The sequence below is a fragment of the Scyliorhinus canicula genome, chromosome 7 (genome assembly GCF_902713615.1).
Source record: "Scyliorhinus canicula chromosome 7, sScyCan1.1, whole genome shotgun sequence".
Taxonomy (NCBI): Eukaryota; Metazoa; Chordata; class Chondrichthyes; order Carcharhiniformes; family Scyliorhinidae; genus Scyliorhinus; species Scyliorhinus canicula.
Window position 1 is genome coordinate 87,061,237 of NC_052152.1, and position 12,400 is coordinate 87,073,636.

General features: G+C 40.7%; 1 protein-coding gene and 1 long non-coding RNA gene across 2 annotated transcripts in view; one reads left to right on the forward strand and one right to left on the reverse strand.

Annotated features, from left to right (window-relative positions):
* Positions 1-12,400, forward strand: part of ltn1 (listerin E3 ubiquitin protein ligase 1) — a 224,374-nt gene that overhangs the window by 76,310 nt on the left and 135,664 nt on the right.
* LOC119969152 lies at positions 4,030-10,857 on the reverse strand. The gene is made up of 3 exons (XR_005461299.1): positions 10,603-10,857; positions 10,022-10,188; positions 4,030-6,908 (listed from the first exon to the last, which is right to left on the reverse strand). It is a non-coding gene; the product is annotated as an uncharacterized LOC119969152 (long non-coding RNA).

The following is a 12,400-nucleotide window of genomic DNA, read 5'->3' on the forward strand; positions in this document are numbered from 1 at the left end:
ATACAAAAGCCAAAACTGCAAATCTGAAACAAAATAGAGAATGCTAGAAACGTTCATCAAGTTAGCCAACATGTGGAGAGAACAGAGAGGTTAACATTTCACCCCCTTCATTGGAACATAGGACTTAAGAGCAGTAGGCAATTTGGCCCTTCGAGCCTGCTCCACCATTTGGTATGTTGACCTGATTGTGGTCTGAAGTCCACTTTCCTGTCTGTTTCCCTCCCCACAGCCTATAACTCCCTCGCCTGTTAAACATTGGTCTAACTACCTGAAATAAATTCAATGACCCTACCTCCAGTGCTTTATTCATCAGAACTTAATTGAATTACAGATTTAAAAGTTGAAGGTACAGATAAATAGAAGAAAAGTGTAGACATGCATACACATGTCTATAAAGAACTTGATTAGAAATCCAGAGATGATTTAGTGCCTGAAGTGAAATTAACATCAGACAATAGAAAGCGGGATAGTAGAAAAAAGTTAATATACACTGGACACACGAATAGCTGAGGCAATTTTGGAATGGAAACCAGAAAATCCAGCAAAACAACAGTAATTAGCGATCTGAGATGAAAGAAATAGCAGGTAGATACCAAAGGTGAAGACTGTCAAACCTACATAAGAGGAGAGGAGTTAAAGGAGACAATTTCAGAGGATTCGAGACAATCAGTGGTGGATCAATGGAGGTGAGACATTGGAGGAGGATGTTCAAGGGCACAGATGTCAAGGTGGATGAGGAGGGACAGTTCAAAGTGGTCACAGTCAGAGAGGATATTTTTTATGTCTTTGATTATGGTGTATTCAAAAAGCCAGATGTTGCCAGGATCCTAACTATTTCTGTTCGATTTAATATCTTTTATTTTGGGGAAGTGGAGTTAAATAAATTATTTAAAATGAGACCAAGTTCAGCCAGTTTGAATAGATGGATGGGAACTGGCTGGACTGGTGATCATAGAAAGGATCCTGAGCCATACGGACGAGGGATGGTGATGTAAACAATTTGTGGATCGGTAGTTTTCACCACTAATGATAATGGTTTTCTGATCCCAAACATTTAATTTCTGCTATCAGAAGATTGACAGGTGTAGTTGGTTTAGCACAGTGCACTAAATAGCTGGCTTGTAATGCAGAACAAGGCAGCAGCGTGGGTTCAATTCCCGTACCGGCCTCTCCGAACAGGCGCCGGAATGTGGCGACTAGGGGCTTTTCACAGTAACTTTATTGAAGCCTACTTGTGACAATAAGTGATTATTATTATTATCTTTATTATTAGATGAATTTGAACTGAACGACCAAGTGAGCTGGTGAAAGCAGAGATATGACTGACTGAAGGTGTTTGGGTGGGGGGGGGGGGGGGGGGGGGGGGCGGGTGTGCGGGACCACCACCCCCTACCACCATTCAACCATTCTTTCTTTCTCTCTCTCTCTCACTCTCACTCTCTCTCCGCACCCCACTCTCTCCCCCCACCCCCTCTCTCTCTCTCTCTCTCTCTCCGGGGTGATGGGGTAGGACCAGTTGAGGTTCATGAAGGGGCAGCAACCATCGGCCAATGCTTGGACGTTATTGAATGTGATACTGATGCCCTTGAAGGCCGGGAGGTGGAAGTGGTTTTGTGGAAAGCCAGACCTAATCGAGGTGCTGGGTTGGTTCAGGTTGGGCAGGGGTTTGCGTGAGATTGTTGTATAGGGTTCCTAAGGTGAATATGCAGAGGAATAGTGTCAATTTGGAGTATTTTGGGTTGCATCGAGGGACGAGGCAGGGGTGCCGCTCTCTCCTTTGCTCTTTGCCCCAGCGATTGAACCGTTGGCAATGGCCCTTCGGGCATTGAGCGGGTGGCAGGTAATTGAGAGGGATGGGGGTGGAGCATTGAGTTTGTTTATGCACTGATGATCTCTTGTTATATGTTGCAAACACGGTTGAAAGTTTGAACAGGATTATAGGGAACTTGTTGGAGTTCAGTCTTTTTTCAGGGTAGAAGTTCAATATGGATGGCGGGGGAGGGGTTGGAGTTTAAGGACTATACTGTTTCGGTTGGTTGGGCGGGCTTTCAGTATCTTGGGATACGTGCGGCACAGAGCTGGGCCCAGCTGCACTAGGTGAACTGGCAAAACTGGTGGAGGGAATGAAGGACTTTAGGAGGTGGGATGTGTTACCGTCGTCATTGTCTGGAAGGGTCCAGAAGGTAAGGATGGCAGTGTTCCCGAAGTTTTTGTTTGTGTTTCAGAATCTCCCAATTTTAGTGGTCAAGTCTTTATTTAGTAGGGCGAATAAAATGATAATGTGGTTCGTGTGGGCGGGTAAGGTTCCCCGGTTCAGGAGGGTTTTCTGGAAAGAGGTTGGGGGGGGACTGAGTCTGCTGAATTACTATTGGGCGGCGAACATAGCTATGATACAGATGTGGGCGTTGGAAGAGAGGTCTGTGTGGGTACGGATGGAGGAGGCTTCATGTGAAGGGACCAGTCTGATGGCGCTATTGTTGACATCTCTTCCGTACTCGCTGCCGGGTAATCAACGATCCAGGTTGTGTTATCAGTGTTGGGGGTGTGGAATCAACGTCGGCAGCACTGTAGGGTGGAGCTCTTGTCACTGTCGGCGCCGATTTGTGGCAACCACAAGTTTGTTCCGTCGGGGCTGGATGCAAGTTTTGGGTGTGAGGGCGGTTGGGGCTAGAGTATTTTCAGGACCTGTTTGTGGCGGGGGGGGGGGGAGGAGAGTACATTTGCAGAATGGGAGGAGCTTGAGTAGGTCTACTGGCTGCCGAAGGGGGGTGGATTCAGTTACCTGTAGCTGAGGGACTTCTTGAGGAAAGAGTTGGGTTTGTTCCCATGGCTGCTGCCTCTTGCTCTACAGGACAAGCTTCTGTCGGAAGATGAAGTAGGTGAGGGATAGGTGTCATATAAATGGGGAGCTGATGGAGAGGGGTTGTGCTTCAGTGGAGAAGGTGCGGCGCAAGCGGGAGGAGGCGTTGGGGGAGGTGATGCAAGCTGGGGTGTGGAGTAAGGCGCTGCGGAGGATAAAATTGTCTTCGTCGTGCGCAAGACTGAATCTCATACGGTTTAAGGTGGTGCACAGGGCTCCTATGACAGGGTCTAGAATGAGTCATTTTTTTTCAGGGGTGGAAGATTGGTATAGGCAGCGTGCAGGGAGTCGGGAGAACCATGTCCATAAGTTTTGGGCATATCCAAAGTCGGAGGGATTCTGGTAAGAGTTTGAGAATGTCGAAGATCTTCTGAGTGGAGGTGGCGCGAGCCGGTGTGTGGTGATATTTGGGGTGCCGGAGGATCCGGGAGTGCAGGTAGGGAGAGAGGCTGACGTGGTAGCTTTTGCCTCCCTGATAACCTAAAGGCAGATCTTGTGCTAGCAGAACCACCGAAAGTGGGGACATGGATGGGCAACTTGGCAGCGTTCCTCCACCTCGAAGAAAAATCAAGTTCACCATAAGAGGGGCCGAGGAGGGGTTCTCCACAAGGTGTCGGCTGTTCACTGACTTCTTTAATGGGCATTAACACGTCGGTGGTGGGGTAAAGGAGTTTTTCATGTTTTGTTTGGGTTTTAGGAGGGGCTGGAGGTAAAAGAACGGGTGGTACGGGGGAATAGTAGCAATTGTGCATGGCTGACTACTCACTATTGCTGTTGATGTTTGCTGGTTTCTGTTTTGTATATATTTGAAAATAACTCCAATAAAATATTTATCGAAAGAAAAAATTTGAACTGAACAAGGAGATATACAGTCATGTCAAGTTGAGAAGAAATTGGTTTGGTGGGGCAGAAGTAAGTTGAAATGATGAGGATACTGAGACAGTCCTGTTTGTGTGTCTTGGGGAGTGGTTAGAATAGGGCTGTGTGTGGTTGGGTGGCGTGGTGGCGCAGTGGTTAGCATGCTGCCTCACAGCGCCGAGGATCCTGGTTCGATCCCGGCCTCGGGTCACTGTCCGTGTGGAGTTTGCACATTCTAAACACGCTAAATTGCCTCTTAATTGGAAAAAAAAAATTGTGTACTTTAAATTTTTTTTTTTTAAAATAGGGCTGTGGCACTCGGGTTGGAAGCAGAGGAGGATTGCAGGAAGAAATTAGGTAGTAGCTATCTGGGAAATTGAGTGTGTGTTCAATAACAGGGTCGTAGTCCAAAAGGAGATGAGAAGAGTCGTGTATAATTGTCATTAGCTCGATCAAGATAGAGGTGTTTGTGCTAGACAACAACAGTGGTCCCATGGCAGCAGGTTTGATGAGGATGAAACTTGAAAAATTGAGCATTGCAAATTCATGGACATGGATTGCGTGAGTGAGGGGAGTGGAAAAATGATGCCTAGTATTGTGTCAGCGGTATTTAATGAAAATATTGAGAATATAAGAGACCAGGGAAAAGGGTCATGATGGAAGTTGATGAAGACAGCTGAAGGCATCAGATATGGAGGGGTGGAAAATTCTGTTGACAGAAATGAACAATAAAGATGAAAGTGGCAAAAATGCTAAGCACCATGTCAAGCTTGAAGTTCATTGAGCCCGAGGGTCAGAATGGGTTGAAGTTGACAAAGATTGCTTAAAGTCAAAGAGGGCTTAACGTTGAAGAGGATAATGTAAATCTGGCAAAGGGTGAGATTAGGGGAGAAATGGGATTATAAAAAAGTGAAGAAGACAAGGGGTCAGACAATACCCATTTTTTATTTGTTGGCTCGCACCCAAAGATAGTTGATGCTATGGTCCTTGTTAGTGAAAGGAAGAAAGGTCAGAAATGCTGGAGGAGATGAAAGATGAATTATAGAAATGAGGACCAGTACTGTCGAAACACTCAGTGCTGCTGAAGAGAACATATATGTAGTTCTGCAATTGTGCAGAGGAAGCAATTTATGAAGTGGTGAAAACAATAATTAAAGGAACATCACAGCGATATTGGTGATCATGGATGAATGCAAATAGGCCGAATGTCGAACCATTTAAACACGTCCTGTCTTCCATTTTAAACATTTTACAATTAATTCTATTTCTTATTTTTCCGTGTGCTTTTCCCCTTCTCCGTATCTTTTTAAAAGCTGGCCTACTATAATTTTTTCTCTTGGAGGATATATCTAAAACGCTAACTTGGCTGTTCTCTTCACAAATGTTGACTGACTTGCCGAGTGTTTCCAGCACTTTCTGACCATATATATATATAATTGATATTTTAAATCACTTGTATTTCTGCCATTTAAAACATCGAAAAATCACCAACTCACAATTCTATAGATATATTTTATTCTAATTATATTTGATGCAGAGCCTCTTGAGGAACAAAATCAAATGACAAGTTTTATTTTGATATTAAAGGGAATTTTGTTCAGTTCTTAGATACCATTTGATACAATTTTGTAAGTGTACAATCTGAATACCAAGGCAATTTTTTGATTCCATAGGGTGAAGTGGCAGTTAAGCTAGTGAGTTTATTTTGTTGTAAATCTCTAACTGCTAATGAAGAATGGAGCAAAAAAAAGAACAAAACTATTGAGATGTCAGTATTCGAGCTAAATAAGTAGCTATCTGTTGATGTTTGTCTTGCTTATGGTTAGTGACAGTTTGAAGTGTGACCAGAGTGCCCAACGTAGAACTGAAATGCCTCATAAATTTGGGATTATTGCTTTAATTCTATGACCAGGCCAAACCATAATGTCCTGAAACTGGCTAAACAAAAAAAAACTTGCTCTGGTGCTGATTTTCTGAGACTCTTATCTGATTAACTATTACTTGAGAATAGACATGAAGACCAGAAATGTGTTCATTTAATAAAATTTAGTAATAAAGGTGTTCATGATATTGAATAACACTCCTCCTGCAAGAGAACATTTTACCGCTATGTATTAGGTGAACTGAAGACTTAAGAAATGGCCAGCCCAGGGAGCAAAGTATTCTTTGCGATAACAGTTTAAGCCTAAAACAACAGCAGAAAAATCTACTTGTTCAATATACTTTTTAAGAATTTGAGTAATTTCAATTAGCGGAACAACTTAAAAATAGTAATAAAAATTGTAAATTTAATTTTAATTGTAGAATTTTGACATCGAGCTTCAGGCCTGTTTAAGGATTTGAAAATAAATTATTTTCCGAAATCACTATTGTCCCTTACGTATTCTTTCTTCAGTTATAAACTGATTTTCAATATATGCATAAATGTTTATGTGTGATAGCGTTTTCAAATACTTGGTACATTTTGTTACTTTTTTATGATGCGTTAAGCAATATCCTCAGGGTATATTTTGTACGGTTTTACTTTTCATTTGAAAATACCTTAACAGAAAATAGCAAAGTACAGCCTTGTAATACTAATATGTAACTGAAGATCTTTCACTAAATCTTGGATAATATTTCAGCTCTGATTTGCCAGCATTTATCTAGTTCTTTATGAAGCCAATGAACAATTCAAGTAGACCCCCTGTAATTGGCAGTATTTCAGTTATGAAATCATCTGTAATCACAATTTTTCTTGAAATTCCAATACTGGCATTTTAAATGTTAGATGGTTACCATTTTTAAAACTAATTCTCAATCACATCATTTATTTGAACTCTACTGATTTTGTTGAGCAGAAATAGCTGAAACAGGGTTTGTTTTTGCTTACAGATAGATTTGTCTCCTTCAGAATATGTGGAGAAAATGGTGGTTGTTTGTCATGAACAGTCTGTCTCAAAGCATGTTGCATTTTCTTTTGACCTTTTGATTATATTCACTCAAGTGGCACATTCACATCTGGAAAAAATGGGATCCTTCTGTGGCGCAGTAGTGAGCAGCTGAAACTGATATCTTATGCATTCCAACAGAAATATAGATTGTATTCCTCAAAGAGATCATAAAAGGATGTTTGTCCTTGGTAGCTCTATTCCTAGATGGCACAGGACATGATCTTTGCAGAAAATATGTGTTCGGTGCAGCAGAGTGTCTGTAAGGCAGAGAAATAAACAGAAGAGAAATTATATTGAATTTATACAAGTGGCTTTGTTTTTATGTTACTGTGGCGAACTGGACAGCAGGCCCAGTGATACAATACTGGCCCTGTATTTCAAATCCAAATTCCTTTTTAAGTAAGGAATGACTGCAAGAGGTTGCTATGGTTCTGATGGGAAAAGGCAAATGATTGATTTACTATGGAGCCTCGGTGTTTGCTCGTGCACTGTTTTAACTGTGTTCCTGGCACTGACTTTTATAATTTACCTTGCTGATTGAAAATGAATGGCTATTTTGATTCTATTACCAAACATTATTTTCCCTTTTTAGTTGATTTTAATTTACTGTATTTAACATATTGATGCAAAAAAGAACTAAATGAGCAATTCTGAACTTTTTTTCCATTCCTGGCTGGGTCACTGTCTGTGCGGAGTCTGCACGTCCTCCCCGTGTGTGCGTGGGTTTCCTCCCACAGTCCAAAGATGTGCGGGTTAGGTGGATTGGCCATGCTAAATTGCCCGTAGTGTCCTAATAAAAGTAAGGTTAAGGGGGGGGTTGTTGGGTTACGGGTATAGGGTGGATACGTGGGTTTGAGTAGGGTGATCATTGCTCGGCACAACATCGAGGGCCGAAGGGCCTGTTCTGTGCTGTACTGTTCTATGTTCTATGTACTGTAAAGTGACAGCGTACCAATTTGGTCAAGAGCATATGTAGATGACCGTGTCCCTCTGTAACCAGACTGGTAGGAGGTGCGAGAAAGGCTTGTTTAATCGCAAGAGGATGTGTAGATGACCATACCCCTCTGTAACCAGACTGGTAGAAGGTGCGAGAAAGGCTTGTTGAATCACTGTCCAATATTTTCCCTCCTCCTTTCCTCTCTTCAATGCCTATTCCACATGATCCAACTAAAATCCAGAACAAATGATCTCTCATCTGCATTAGCTATTACCATGCATTGGCCCAATTAAAAGTTTTTAAAAGATTTGAAGGCTAATACAAATGTCTATAACTTTGCTGGAATAATAGTCAACTTCTTAATGGCAAATAAATTTCAATACGTTTTCTCAAATTCAGTCAATTTCTGTTTCCTTTTTGATGTTTCCTTTGTAAAGAAGATATTATAAAGGGTATATTTTGGCTGGTGGGTGGGTGTTCCAGTTAAAAGGCCTTGAAAGTTTTCTGTGTCCTACTTTTTAGAGCTTTTATTGGCTCGCTGAATTTGTGCTCGGACTGCGTTTGCAGTTCTGGCAAAATGTGTAATTGTTGATCTTGTCACTCAGTGATCAGAATCAGGTTAAATGGCATGTGGTTCCCCATGTAGCCTGACATCTCCAAATATGCCTCAATCTTTATCTGAAAGAAACAGCACCCTTATAGCAGCTTGGTATTTTATTTTCAATGCTATCTACTCTTTCAGCTTTTAGTGTGGAACTCTAGCTCAATAGACTGTAACTTTTACTTATAAAACATGGAGGAAACAAGTCACGGGATGTTAATTAATGTAAACAACAAGGGAAAAAATAATTCTTAAACATGAAAAAATTACATTATAATACAACACTCTTTTACCATCCCCCTTATCTTAACAATTACACACCAGGTTTTAGAATTAACATGAATTACAAAGTACATTTTAATCCACAATGGTCTCATTAATACAAAGTCCCTTTGAAGCATGTCTCCACTCGGAACCCCAAGTGAATGTTTGTGCATGTCTCCTCAGAATCCCCCCAGATGATTGTCTATGAGAGTTTCTAAGCTCCACTCCTAGAAACAGACTTCAAAATCTTTTCACATAAGTATGCTTTCCCTTAGCAGTTTGTATTTCAAAATCCAGACCAGGTATTCCATGCGACACCTTGAAACAAACCTTCCACTCCACTTTTAACAGTGAATCCAGTCCAGAATTTTACACCAACCTTTTTCGGATGTCTTTGTCTTGACTGCTGTACAAACTGCTCATAATTGCTTTAACTCTTGATTCCCAGACTATTAAAATGGCATCAGATGTTGTTTTACCTTTGAAGACTGTTGGTCCACTTTAAATATGGATACTACATTTATCTCTTTAATTCAGAACACTTTGTCTACTCTTCCTTGAATTCTTCTGAACGTGTCAAGGTCTCTATTCATTTAATTCCAGCCATCTTAAACTTTCTTTCTGTCCCAATTCCCTGGTTTTCTGGACTGTAACTTGTACTTTAGGATTCCTGCTTTTTTGTAGCTCCCGCCCTGTCCAGTCTTTGTTCTGGCAAAGTTGAGAGATATTCACTCCCCAAGATCTTGTCTCCAACTGCCCACAAATTAAGCTAAAACTAAAACTTGAAAGCTTTTTTTATCCTTACAATAGCCTCCAGTTACTAAGCGAAGAATGTATTTATTCTTCATGCCGTAGCCCTCTCTAAGCACAACAGAAACACAGTTGGAATTTAACCAAATACCACAAATACCCATTTGTCTAGGGTGAATCTAACTATAGGTTTTGCCCTTCCGGACACAGAAACCTTAAATTCAGTCCACTTAAAAGTAAACCTTATTTCTAACATTTTCTAAAACAAATATATATCCCTTAAAACTACCTTTGTTTCCCTAACAAGTGGGCGGCATGGTAGCACTGTGGTTAGCACTTTTGCTTCACAGCGCTAGGGTTCTGGGTTCGATTCCTGCTTTTTGTGCTGAGGCTGCACGTTCTTCACGTGTTTGCGTGGGTTTCCTCTAGGTACTCCGGTTTCCTTCCACATGTCCCTAAAGACGTGCTTGTTAGGTGAATTGGACATTCTGAATTCCCCCTCGGTGTACCCGAACAGGTGCCGGAGCGTGACGACTAAGGGCTTTTCATAGTAACTTCATTGCAGTGTTAATGTAAGCCTACTTGTGACAATAATAAAGATTCTACTGTCAATAAGGACTATTTCAATCTGGAATATGATGGTTCTGATTTAGAAAAAAAACAACTGTTTGTACACTAGGGATTTCAGTACTCTTAGAACCAGTTTATTCCTTCATTGCATCTCTATTGTCCATTCTCACATAGCATCATTTGTAACGAGGTCTGCTAAAGAGCAGCCAGGGAAGACAAGCTAAATGAAATGTTGTGTTTTTGTTTACCTGGTTTTAGAAAGGCAGTGGACCTTTGCGAGAGAGTTTAGGGCGAACACGTTTATTTTCTCTTGTAGCAGACTGTTTACACCCTGAGCAGCGAATTATACGGTTTACTGATTGACTAACATCGTCCGTTGGCTCTGTTTCTGCCCAACGTGCAAACTGCTGGAGTCCTAACGAAGGAATAAATGAATCAATCAGGATTTGATGGCTCACTGTGGCTCTTAAAAATGGATCATCAGTGAAAAACAAATATGAACACAGCCAGTTTCAAAGATGCAAAAATGTTAAAAATTAAATACTATCACAGAATAAAATAAGCATCTTGCATATGTTGTTTTGAACTTCTAAAACCCAATTGAACATATTTAGAGTCTAAAAAGGAGAGTAAAAGGGTAGAATGCTGCAGGCATTCACTTAACTTCATATTAATAACTATTGCCTGTGCAAGCTGGACATAAGAACCATTACTATTGTTACTTTGTGACGCAGTAAAATTGTTTCAGCACATAGTTTAAAATATTGTTTATCTTGGTCTGAATTACCATTTGCACTCGACATACTCATTGTAAAAATGCAGCGCTTACCTTCACATACTGAAGACATAGCTATCAATATGATTAGAAGAACAATGATGTATTTAGCATTCATTATTTTGCTGAATATATGAATATTTTTAGTTACTAATACTGTAAGAAATCGTTCTTCACCATATTTAAATACATCTGAGTGACTTCCTTCGGTTGCATACTCGGAGAAAATTCCACTTGAGGCTTGATTGAAACGGTCTGCAAGCAGTTGCACTATTATGTGGATAACAGTGCAGCCAATCATGCAGACCACGTAGATCAGCCTATTGAATTAGTGTAATGCACATTAAACCATGCCTCTTAGTTCTTCTTTGGAACTGCAGCCCATTAAAACTCCTGTGTTTTTGCTTTGCCAGATTTTGCTGCATTGGAAAGGCATTTTAATACCACCAGCTATTTAAGTTATATTTCAGAGAACTGAAAATAATTTTTAAAATTATCTTCAAGAAGCTGTTATCCTAAATTAAAATGAATTTTAAAAATATTATTCCTATTGTTACTTATTACTGTTATTGAATTGATTTGTTTAAATTTTACAGATAACATGAAGCATTGATAACCTGAAAAAGCTGTTGACAAATTGTATTGAAATTACTTCTCAGTTACATTTTGTGTACGTTAGTCATGTCGCAAAAATAGAAGTAGATAGTAATTTTATTGTAATTGTTTGCTCACTTGTATAGAAAAGAATTGATGTGTTTGTATCATTCACTATGATTTGCACTCTGTTCGTCAGTAGGTTGTGTGCTGTTTAAATTATTGTTATAACCTGCAGTACTATTTTCTACCTGAAATAATTTTTATGCCGTTTAAATGTTTACTAATGATAAGGAACAATTAAAAATAAATTGGGCAGAGAGTGTTCAAAAACACTTGAGCAGAACCTAAGGAATATCTTCAAAGGTTTAAAGCTGAGTAAATGAACACTGATGAACAGGAAAATATGATTGTTTGGTCCAACTAACATGTTCCACACAATTCTTGTGTACCACAATATATGAATTTTCCACTTGAGCCAAAATCTGGGAAAGGCAACAAATCAGAAAAAAGCCCAGGCCAATTTGCAAGGGGAAAAAAATCAGAGAAATTCCTCTCACCTTCCCCAACCATGGTGATTGAAACCCTGGATAATTTCCTTGCAATACCTACTTTTTGGGTGCTGATCATGTGGGTTTCCTTTTCCTGCATTTTATCGAGCTTCTTGAGTGTTACTGGAGTTACGTTCATCCTGGCAAGTGGAGTGTATTCCATCATTTGTGTCTTGTGAATTGTGGACTTCGAAGAGTCAGGAGGTGAGTTATTCATCACAGAATTTCCAGGCCTTAATCTGTTCTCAATGTTACTCCAAGCAATACCATGTGTTTGGCTTTTCCAGTTGAAGCTGGGTCAAGCCTCTGTAGCGAGAAAAATATAGATCTGATTTTTTAGGACGGCGGGGGAAACTCATCCCCGCTGACTCAATCAACCCTGGCATACTGTGGACTGATATGCGGTGGAGCTTTTGCCCACATCTGGGAGGAAGTCCCACCTTGGAGAGCCACCGGTCTGCTCCCCGGGACCCTCCCCAGATAGCCCCAACTTTGAGCAAGCACCAGAGGCTTTGAGCAGGCCTTGGGACTTACCCCGATTGTCATCCAGGAAACGGTAGACAGATTAAAACATGGTCTAATATCCAGGTAACTGCAAGGCTGACTTTCCAATCACTCACACTGACTCCAATTCTCACCCGACTTCTCTCTGAACTCCTGACTACCCTCCCAGACCACTCGACCACTGCCCCAACCCGACCACCTCT